Genomic DNA, 12,252 nt, shown 5'->3' on the forward strand with positions numbered 1-12,252 from the left:
TTACACACACACATGTCCTTTGGACATGTGTGTGCGCAACATAAGTCTAAATTTACATTTCAGGGGTGTTACAGGATGTCCTTTGGACACCCCTGGCACCCTTGAAATCTCATCCTTATTTGCGATTAGCAAATTGCTAATCGCAAATAAGGAATAAGGAATAACTCCCCATTCATTCCTATGGGCCTTTAGGCATAATGAATGGGGAGTTATTCCTTATTTGCGATTAGCAATTTGCTAATCGCAAATAATGAATGTGTAGGAATCGCAATTTATTTAGCGATTCCTACATGAATCCCGTTTTGCAAGTCCTTAATAGCGATTCCTTAATAATCGCTATTAAGGACTCGCAAAACGGGACAATGATGAATCTAGCTGTTAGTACATCCCACCTGGCCCAAGAGTCACGATCACGCCATATTTATAGGGGAAGTAAAGCACTACCACAGTGAGCTACGCGCTCGTAAATAGTGACGCCCGGTCCGGTTTTGCAATAGCGCGTTTGTTCACATGTATGTTTCCCTTACTATCAGCGTAACCTAAAAAACGCCTTCCTTACACAGTGGCAATAAGCATGTTTTTCACTAACTAAGTACGTTTTTCACTCAAAAATCTGTATTATGGTTTCTGGGTGAGTGCGCCAGCATGTCTGTGACTATTTTGTTTAATTACCAAGCACACTTCCTACCCTGATGTATGCACACTACGATAACATTTCCGTAATCAGTAGAGTGTTCTAGGACCTCCTTGTCATAATATATACGCCCTACCATGAAAATGCAGTGTGTTTGTGTGCAAGAGTGACTGATACTTATTCAAGCCTATTCCTCACTTGCAATTAATAAAATTAGGCTCATTATAGCGTGATGAAGTAGCTGGGTGCTACTGGAATACCGAACCTACCAGCTTTTCTCCTCATCTAGTACTACTCGCACGCAGCAACACACCCCTCACCCATGGTGATCTCCCAATTAAGATTGTTCACAATGTTACTGGCCACCGAGGGGCGTAGCTAGAGCTTGTGACGCCCGGGGCTATCCCTCAGATTGCCGCCCCTGGGGAGGGGGGGAGGGGGCTGGGGAAAAAGGACCGAGAGACACGTGGCATCGCTGCTAATAGTTACCTTGATCATGCAAGTTACATGCACATGCATGACACAGTCCAAGGTTACACAGTTAAATACATCAGTGACCGGCAGTGCAAAGGAGAACACACAGACTGCCACCATACTAACACTTACGTTTGTGACATTTAATTGCATCTCTCTCCAGCACCTGCACCGCCACATATGTAGTGCAATTCTTAAATCAAATATTGTAGTGTGAAGAACAAACTGACGACTTAACGTTCACTATAAGACAACACATCTTTGCTAACATGGATTTGTATGACTTGGATGCATTTCTCAGAATATGTATCTACAATTTGCAAAATGCTCTGACGTCATCCTGAACATTTCTTTATAAATATGTATGTTTATTATTTGGAATCATTTCTCACATTTTGTTGTAAAAAAAATAACTGTAGAGTACTTTAACGTCGTCAGTGTGTGATATAACATTTCAAATAAAGAAAAAAAACATAGAAATTACCAGCATTCGCAGGGTTCTATATTTTATTGAATGTTCTCCGACACCCCACTGTACAACCGGCGGCCATGTCTACGTTTCTGCAGTTGCAATGTTCAGCTCATGGTTTGTGCACGTGGAGTGGCGCAGCTGGCACCGGAAGTACAGGTAACAACAGCAGGCCGGACATAAAGGAAGTCATAGCTGCCAAGGTTTCAGATTGCTAAGTGTGACATTTTTATAATGTCAGAGTAATTATGAGTGACATTCAACAACTATGAGTGACACTTTCTCTCGAGCAAAATCAAGCACTGAATATGAAGGAAATATATAAATATTAGAAATTGCACCCAATTTAGAAACAAGAAACGACTGTTGCATGTGTAAAACCAAGCAATTTATTTCACAAAATGACATTAACATCAGAAATTATAGACTTTTGAGCAATGAGAAGCTCTAAAAAAAATGTGGAACTGTTGAAAAATCCTTGAAGTAATAAGTCACTAAGCTACAGCTGCTTTTTAAGACGACTATTGCATATTCACACAGTGTCCAAATTGCTAGTTAGGCCCACATAGCTCTATGATTATAGAAGTCAGTAATGCACACAGCACCAAACAGGGCTCAATTATGTTTCTCTCTAGTTACACACACAACCCACAGTGACTGTATTAATCAGTTGAGGTTTCATAAGGTAAACCTATTTAATGTGCATGATCTATGAACATCCTTAATTTAAAGTGAATCATGGTTAGTTGTATATATGGCTACCTGAAGAAGAAAGACCAAAATAGTTGTAGCACATTTTTCTCTCTAAGCCATGTGATGCCTTTGACCCCCTTAAGCACATTCTGAAAGGCATGAATATTCCCTCCAGGATAATATAGCTCTCATGGTTGGCAAGTTAGCTGCACGCAGTGCTGAGAGATAAGTAGCAGGTTGTAGGTGGCTGCACACCTCTCATATAGGACGGGCAGCCAGGGCCCCTGGGTTTGATAACTAGTCAGGCGCCTGAGAAGGTGGGGGCTGACAGGACTCGATACACAGACAGACTGCAAACCATCCTGCCAGCACAACTCTCCTTCACAATAATCGAACATGCTTGCTAAGCTCCTGACCTGGCCTCTTTAATTTAGCAACTGGGAATATTTAACAGCTGCCAGCATTGGTCTTACACTGCAACACATCTGCTCTGCCAAATGGGATTCATCATAGTGCAGTTTATTCGAAATGTTTGCACAGCGCACAATACAGATCTAACAAGTTTGAATGTGCTTATGAATAGAAGAAGGCCTGGTGAAATAAAGTATTTGCCCAGGTCGGAAGGCAGATATGATTCTCTCTCTTCCTGCTTCCAGATCTCCCTGTTCAGACGTTCCAAAATCACATGCTTGCATGCAGGTGATATTCTGCTGCTAAACGAGACGTACATTATTGACGCACAATATCCAGATCACTAGCCTAAGAGTAGCATGCTCATTACCTCCTCGTCCTGTCTTCCTCGCCACAGTAATTACCCATGAGCCTCGGGCTCCACACAGAACTCCAAGTATAAAAAAAGAACGCTCTAGTCTCCCTCTCCCTCCTCCAAGATGGCCCCCAGTGGCTCCAGCCAATCCCATAAAGGGATACAGAAATACCAACACAACCTGTTCTTTTTTTCTGCACTACTCCGAGTGCTGTGTTCCCTGCTGGTCAGGTGAGTGGGGCTAGGGTCTTGCTTGTGCAACCCCTTGTGCCCTTGGGTATTTGGATTGGGGGAAGTTAGTTTTCAATATTTATTTCCTTCGTGATGTTAAAAGTTGATGTTTAAAATTGTGTTTGTTCCCCTTTTCTATTGCCAGGCGCCTTGGCCTGCTTCAGCGGACTTGTGGTGCTTTTTATTCTGTGAGTTCGCATGGTGGGCTCACTTCTTGGGTCGCTCCTGTGCTTCCTGCTGAGCGGGAGGTTATGTTGTGGTGTGCCCCTTGCCGACCGCGCGTCCTGTATGCTGGGATTCACGCAGTCGGCTGAAATCTTTGCCGGTTTCTTGTTTTTGGGCTTACCTACTGGCCATGATGGTTGTGGACGGCTGGGGTAGGCGCGCTGATGTCGCGCTGCTGGATTGTGCCTGTTGGGGGTCTGGAGCCTCGTTAGGGAGGCGCGCGTGGCTTCCTCGATGTTTGTCCTAATTGGGGGATGTGCCATGGGTGTTTTCCTTTGGTTGCCTGACAACATCTAGCCTTTTTTGACCGGTGAAGGGGTTTCTGTGCATTGTTACACTCAGTGGAGAAGCGTGGCTCAATGGTTAGAGCAGCAGACCCTGCTGCAGCGGTCTGGCCCGGGACCAGGGTTCAATTCCCGCCTCGGTGGCTCTTGGACTTAAAATGTATTGGGACATCGGGGTGCATGGTTCTTCGTGTTTTACTGATCCTGCACCCTTGGGGGATTCTGGTTCTGGTGTGACTTTTCCTTATATGGGATGGTTGCAGCATATGAGCAATTCTGCTGTGGTTCCTGCTTTGCGGGATTGATTGCCAGTTCCTCCTGTCTAATGGGCGAGGATTGTTGATGCTCCTTAGGTTGACTCTGGCAATGATGTCCAGCGTCGCTTTGTGCAGGGTGCCGACCTTAAGGAGGTGCTGTGTCACTTTCGCGACTTGTACTGGGTTTTTCCTGGGTCGGTCGTGCCTCTGGAGGTTGACTTTTTTACGGTATCAGCGTCCTGAGCCTGATTCTTTGCCGCTGCATTCTTCTGTATTGAAGGTTTTTGGGCATGGGCTCTTTTTCGCGTTTTCTTTTAAGGCGCTATCCTCTGTTGGACTATGCTGATATTTTCACGTCCTCGGTTGGGGTTGATTCATTGTTGGCCTGTATGTCCTCTCAGGGGGCTCTTGTTTCTGAGGATTCCTCTTCTGTGGATCCTGTCGTTCGTATGGTGGATGGGGCTATTTGTCGGACTTTTGTAGCTGCTGGTTTTATATCCGGGCTGCAGCCTATTCCTCTTGCACGCTCCTTTCCTTGGTTGAGGGTTTTCAGTCTTTGGCTGAATTGTTGGGCCAGGGGGATGATGTCTCTTCTAATGTTATACATTTTGTAGAGCGCTCAGCTGCCACAGCAAAGTGGCGTCCCGGCGCTATGTTGGAAAATAACACAACCAGCTAGAAAGACCAGATAAGCGAGGGGACAGAATCTACTCTGGCTATGTTGGAGCTGCAGGTTCGCCTAATTTCTGATGTCTCTTTGATTACTTGGAGGTGGCGGCTTCTGCGGTGGGGTCTTGTGTCGCTGCGAGGCGTCAGTTGTGGCTTCGCTCCTGTAAGGCGGTTGCTGCGCTGCAGTGTCTCCTGATGACGATCCCTTTTTCTGAGGTTTGGCTTTTTAGATCACCTTTGGATATGGTGATGATGACGGCGGAGGACCGTGTAGTCCTTGCTCCTGAACGGGCTGGTCGATTCTGTTCCGTTTGTTCTCGGAGGGCTTTTGGTCCTTCCGGGTGGGGTCGTGCTGGGCGTCCCTTTCGTGGGAGGGGGCGTGTCTGGGGTGCACCTTCTTTTGGTTGCTCCCGGTTCTCGGGTGCTTCCTCATCCTCCGCTCCCGCTTCCAAGTCCTGACTGGTTCTCTACTGGTGTGGGTCTGGTTAGGGGTCGCGTCACTTTCTTCGTGGTATCTTGGTGCTGGTCTGTGTCAGATCAGTGGGTGCTACAGGTGGTGTCAGGAAGTGTTCATCTTGTATTTTCCCTGGCTCCCCCAGATGGTTTCATGTCCACTCCTTGTTCCAGAGATGCTTTGATGCGAGTGACTCTTTTGGGAGGTGTCAGTCCCTTGTTCTGTAGGGGGCCGTTGTTCCCGTGCCTGACGATCAATTGGGGTTGGGGGTTTGTTCCATCCTCTTTCTGGTGTCAAGACGCACATGGGATCTCAGACCTGTGATGGATTTGTAATGGGTGCTTTCTCTCGTTCGTCGTTCGACATTCGTTTTGGTTTCCCTCCAGGTGCTCCTCCCTCTGATATCTCATGGGGATTTCCTGGCCTCCATGGCCTTGAGGGATGCTTATCTGCATGTGACTGTTCACCCGGATTCTGAGAGGTTTCTCTGTTTCTGCATCCTGGGTCGTCACTTTCAGTTCCGGGTACCTTCGCCCTGGATTTTTACGCTGGTTCTGGGTCATCTTATTGGCCATTTGCAAGGGCAGGGCATTGGTGTTTTTCCCTTTATCGACGATATTTCAATCTCTGCTTCTTCTCTTCAGAGGCGGAGTTGCATGTCCGGTAGGTGTGCCTTGGACTGGTGCCTCACGGGGTCCTGGTGATTGTTCAAATATCCTCCCTGGTTCCGGCGCTGGTGTCGACTTTCGTTGGAGCTCTGTTCGGGTCTTGGTTGGGGATGGTGCTCCTGACTCCTGCTCGGATTCTGTCCCTGGTGTCTGCTGTGCGGTCCCTGTTGTCGAGGCCTTCTCATCCTGTTAGCCTGTGATTACGGGTTCGGGGTCTGATGTCTGCATCTTTTTTTAACGTGCCATGGGCTCGCCTTCACATATATCTGTGGGCGTCCCGCACTTTTGTTGCATTTGGAACCCTTGTTCCCTAGATATGAGTGTTTTGTTCCCTGTGTCCCTGGGGGTCCGGGTGGTCCTGGTGTGGTGGTTGGCCGAATGTCGTCTGTCCAGGGGCCGCCCGTTTCTGGTTGTTCCCTCGCGAGTTATCACTGCCGATTCCGGCCTGCTGAGGTAGGGTGCTTCTCTGGGGGTTTCTATGAATCAGGGGTTTGGCCTCAGGCGGTGTTGTCTTGTTCTTCCGACTACGAGAGGCTGGGTCCTTCATGTTGGGTCTGTTGACCTTTTCGGACCTCCGCGGGGTCACCGTGTGTGGGTCCGGACGGACTGTCATGTTCCCTCGGTTGCCTCGGCCGCCGGTTTGTTGTTGGGCGGAGATGTGCCTGGCCTCCCTGTCTGAGCTTTTCCTGACTGGTCAGGAGTGCTTTGTGACGGATTGTCTCAGCCGTGTGTTTCCATCCAAGGGTTTCGTTGTCCCTGCCACCCTTGATGTTCAGATGGTTGCGGTGGATGTTTGGGTCTCCGATTGTAGACCTCTTTGCTTCCCGGACCTCTGCCGCATTCCGCTGTTTTTACACATTTATGCCTTGTCTGGATGCTTGGAGTGTAGTCGCTCTGTCGTTCCTTTGACCGAGGGGCCTCTTGTATGCCTTTCCTCCTGTTCCCCTTATTCTGAAGGTATTGCGGGAGATCAAGAGGGAGGGGTCGTTTGTCCTTCTGGTTGCTCCGGGGTGGTGCCGTCGTCCTTGGTATCCCCTATTGCTGGAATTGGCTGTATCTCCGGGCTGGACGTTACCGTTCGAGCCTTATCCTCTGTTGGGTCCTCTTCTGCCTCTGCCTGTGTTCCGGTCCCTGGGTCTGCATGCCTGGCTCTTGAGAGGGGATCGCTGTTGAATGCAGGTTGTTCTTTGCGGTTGCAGGCGTCATTCAGCAATCTCGGAGGCCTTCTACTCATAAGTCCTACGCTGAGCATTGGGATAACTTTGCCTCTTGATGTGTGTGTCACAGGCTGTCGTTGTCTTCTTTGGACCCTGCTCGGATTCTAGATTTTTACTTGATGGTTTCCTTTTGGGCTTGGCCATTTCCACTCTCAGGGCTCAATGGACCACCATTCGGGCATTTCATGTCCTGCCTTTGGTTAAAATTTCTCCTTTGGTGGCTCGGCTTTTTAAGTCGCTTTCTTTTCCATGTCCCCGTCCTATCTTCTGTTCTCCTCCTTGGGACCTTACTCTGGTATTCCGTTACTTGCAGTCGGCTCCTTTCAAGCCTTTGGAGTCGGTGGGCCTGAAGTTCTTGACACTCAAAGTGGTGTTTCTTGTGGCTATTGCATCTGCCAGTTGTATTGGTGAGCTGGGTGCCTTCCTGCGGTCTGCTCCATTTTTGGTCATTTTGTCTGATCGTTTAGTCTTGCGCCCTCATCCTACATTTATTCCTGGGGTGGATTCTTATTTTCACCGTTCTGCTGAAGTGGTTCTTCCGATTCTTTGTCCTGATCCTTCCTCTGCTGTGGATTGCCTTCTCCACCTGTTGGATGTGCGTCGTGCATTGTTGGTTTATTTATCACGCACTTCTTCCTTTTGTAAGGTTGACAATTTGTTTGTCAATTTTGGTTTGTCTCATCAGGGCCTGAACCCCTCCCTGTCCACTGTCAGGTGTTGGATTAAGGAGGCCATACTGTTGGCTTATGGTTCTGTTTCTGATCTTTCCCCTCTCACTGTTCAGGGTCGCTCCTCCGGGTCTGTTTCTGTATCGTGGGCCGCTTTTAAGGGGGTGTCCATGGAGGATGTTTGCCGGGCTGCCACTTGGTCGTCCCCGCATTCTTTCGGGTCCCTTTATCGCCTTCGGATTGGGGGTGGGGGTTCTGTTTCCTTTGCCTCTTCTGTACTGTCGGCTGGGATTCCTTGAGGTGTATGTTTCTGTGGAATATTTGTACCTCTTGTGATTTAAATATATTTCTCTGCATGATTTCTGTGGAGTGTTTTCCTTGCATGAAGCTGATTGCTTTGGTATCGGCTCATGGGTAATTACTGTGGGGAGGAAGACAGGACTAGGAGGTAATGCCCCGGTTACTTACCGGTAATCTTCATTACTCCGAGTCCATGTCTTCCTCGCCACAGAATAGTTTCCCTTCCCTCCCGGCCCTGTTGGTGGCTTCATGTCTTTCTGTCTACCTTTATGGGATTGGCTGAGCCACTGGGGGCCATCTTGGAGGAGGGAGAGGGAGACTAGAGCGTTTTTTTGTTTTATACTTGGGGTTCTGTGTGGAGCCGGAGGCTCATGGGTAATTACTGTGGCGAGGAAGACATGGACTCGGAGTAATGAAGATTACCGGTAAGTAACCGGGGCATTCTTAAACAGGTGTGTCTTTATAAATATAAAACTCGGGCATGTCCAATACAGACCTCTCTTAAAATGTTAGACTTTGAGACAAATATAAGGAAAAGTGAGGTGTAACTTATCTCTATAGGCCCCGTGCCCCGGCGGCTGTGAAATGCTCACCTGGGTGGGGGCTGTTGAGGCGGGCGTGAAAAACTTCCTCCTGATGATGCTCACTCCGTGTGCACTTTCTCCTCAGTACAGTGACTGTTTGTTGCCAGCCAGTGATGCGACAGCAGTTATAGTCGGGCAGCCTTGCTCTGAAAGAAAATGCAGGGCACCGCATTCACGTGTTGCCCCTCTGCTGAAATGAATTGTCCGGATTTTATTTTTCTCACCTGACGACCCAGACCACGTGTTGCCAGCATGCCTTCTGGCAGTGGCTTTCATGATCGCTGGAACAAAAAAAACATGATGTCAAGAAGGTTCCGGCTTCCAGGAGACATAGCCTGTCCTCGGCGAGTCTGTTTTCCAGACAGTGGCAGAGGTCTGTCCTCCTGAGCGACCGCTACAAACATGGTCACTGGCTCCGTGTGTCCAGAATTGCTCCACAGGATACGATCGATGCTTACAAAGTTCCACCTCCAAACGTCACAACGCCTCTTGTTGAAAAAACACAGAGGGGTTGAGCCATTAGGTGAGGGATAAATAGAACCAGGAAGGGAAAGGGAAGGGTCAGCTGGGAAGGGATTTCCTGTAACGACAAAAGCAAACCACTTAGATATATGTTCATAATCACATGGCTACACTCATTAATTCTCGCTAAAAGACCTCAGTGTACCTTGTGATAAACTGGTCGCAGCTTTTGTGATAATACGTCTCCTCTATCGCCTTCTGGCGTCTGACTGGCCTAATGGACACAAAAGAGAGGTCAGGCACAACACACTCCCCAAAGACACAGTAATCACATACAGCCATACCCATGTAATTGGCATACCAGGACAACAGGCGAGAGACGTTATAACTGGATACTGGCTCAGAAGCAGTTCTCTAACGTGGAAGTTAAAGTAAAATATGTTCACAAGGAATAAGGTAAACAAAAGGATTCCTCTTCTGTCAGAAACGGCGGTGTGTGGGAAGCAAGAACCACAACACTCCGCTCTGCACCATAACACAAAAGAACTAATATTCAGAAATGACCCTTACTGCAGGGTTGTATATATCAGAGCAACAGAGTTATTAATCAGTACATCAAAGTTCCGATGTCCAAACACAGACTGTGCTTAGCACGGAGAAGCGTAGTTTCGACCACCACCGCGCCCCGCGCATATGAATACCCCTCGAGAGTCCCCTCAACAGGACATAAGGGCGCCAAAGTCTTTCCCTTTTGAATGCACTCCTCCGTAGTTAACCTCACTCGGGGGAGGCTTGAAATCGGTAACGCGTGGCGAAATACCACTGCGCTCCGATCCTATCTGATGACTGTAGAAACGCGCGGCGAAGCGAAACGCTACCAAAAGCAGATCCTACCTGGACCCTTTCCTCCGGTCTCTCCTCCGATCAGCCGCGGCATGCAGCGGCTCCCGACCTCTATGGACGATGATCCGAATTACACGCAACAGGAAGCGTGTGTAGGCAGCATTAGTACTTCCCCTACCGGGGATTCTGGGAGTTGTAGTCCCACTCCGAGATGGTTTCCCTTGTTTGATTTCTTTAACACACTTCCCTTGCTATTATGCACAGATAATGCAGGCGCAAGGGCCTGAGACCCTGACACCGTGACATGATGCCCGGCAAGGATTGAACGCAACCAGCCATGTGGGCATCTTTTTGACGGCCCCGGACGAGCAGACATGATTGCGGAGCTCATTAACAACTGTAACCAGCCCCTTGCTGCCTACTGTTAATTCGAAAAAACTAACTCCCCGCCTTTGGCAGAAGGATGTGATGTCACCTGGGTGGCGGCGCCAGTATGGCTGTATCTCACTTACCCGCCTCCCCCCGGCTGTGATGTCACGACCTGGCTGTGATGTTAGTAGCCAATTAAAAACATGCCGCCTGGGGCGGTTTGATCCCCCCGCCTTCACCCTAGCTACGCCAGTGTGGCCACCCATGATCGTACATACTGTGCATTTTCTTCCTCAGGCGCCAACACGTGCTACCCATTCCATTGTAGATATCTAACTGTTTTAAATCTGAATGCACCGTTTTTTCCTATTAGCTTTATTCACCACTTACAGTCTTGTGCTTTAAACATCTTAACCTTGGATCATTGTCATGTCTTTTTCCACAGGTTGAATTTAGCCCGGTACAGGACTACTAGGCTACATTGCAGGCTATATCCAGAAAATGTCTTTTACCTGCCTTTCAATGTTTTGTCCATCTATATCGTGCACTTAATTATTATATTATTTCACTTATAGGTCCTGAAGAAGTGCCAACCGCTTCCCTAGGAACATCGGGCATGAAACATGTCGACCCTAGGAACATCGGGCACGAAACATGTCGACCTTACACCAATGATAGCCCTGTTAGATAATTGCAATCCATTAGGGCTTCCGATATATTTTTAACCAGGCAGGTTCTACCTAATCAATTAAAATAGATTGCACCTAGGACTGACTCTGACCAGTTTAGACCACATCTCCACGTGCACTATCTCCCACTCTGGCCCCTTACTCTCACGCACCAAACGGCTTCTACAAAAAAGATTTCCGATAAAGTGCCCCAGAAACTGTGAGCCCGTCGAGCATTGCAGCGCTGGCCCAACGAGGAGCAAGGCCCAATGATGAAGCATGACACCTCTCGGGGTGTGTGAGGGCAACAAGACAAATGAATTGTCTTTCCCATCCCTTCCTTAGGAACTGCTCTCCTTTGCTGTACATGTTCCTGTCCCCTTCACACCTGTCAAAGGAATTTGTTTCCTCTCTCAGGAGTAATTTTCCAGACTTATTCATGGTGGAAAGGGGTCAGATAATAGATGTGTACATTTGAGAGCATGCACAAACTCACAGTTCATTTGATCGCTGGCTGTGAAGACAACAGGAGCACTAGATCCTTTTCAGAAACTCTTTTGATTTTAGATCTGCCATTTAACAGGGCAGTACCCACATTACACAGCTTTGCTAGCAACTTGAAATGGCATGTAAACCCTGCAAACAAATGTAAATGTACAATGTATTGTTTACCTAACGTTTGTAAACATAACTACAAACTGCAATGTAACTCCAGCCCCCCTCCCCACAAAAAAATTATTTATTAAATAATTTTCCTTACAGCATTTAACCCGTTCGGCGTTGCGCACATTTTCGCCCTGTGCCATCACTTGCACACGCCCACCGTGACGCATGATGGCCCCCGGCCGTTATGCGTACTGAAGGGGTTAAAGGACAATGATTTCTTTAAAATATGCAATAAGGTGCATTTAAAATGCTTTTCCTGGTAGGCTACCTAGCCGTAGAGTGGAGGGGAAACAACAATACTTTTTGCCCCGCAAACACTTCACTATTAATTGCAAACTTTGTGGTTATCCTGTCATTAATCATTGTCAAAAGAGTGCAAAAAGTAAATGCATTAGATAGCTAGGTACAGAGAAGTAGCTGCTGTGAAGGCAAAGCAATAATGAAGCCATTACTTAAGGTACACGTCATTACTTCGGTGCTGACACGATAACGCAGACGCAAAGTTATTTGTTAAGGATTCAGTAAGATCCAGCCTTTATATCTTTTGACAAAACTGATGAGAGAACCAGGTGGTGCCTCCACCTATCTCCTGTATCGAAGCTCTAATTGCTTCCAGCCAAGGCACCAAAATTGCTCTTGTTGAAGCTTTCT

The sequence above is a fragment of the Lissotriton vulgaris genome, chromosome 3_1 (assembly GCF_964263255.1).
Source record: "Lissotriton vulgaris chromosome 3_1, aLisVul1.2, whole genome shotgun sequence".
Classification (NCBI taxonomy): Eukaryota; Metazoa; Chordata; class Amphibia; order Caudata; family Salamandridae; genus Lissotriton; species Lissotriton vulgaris.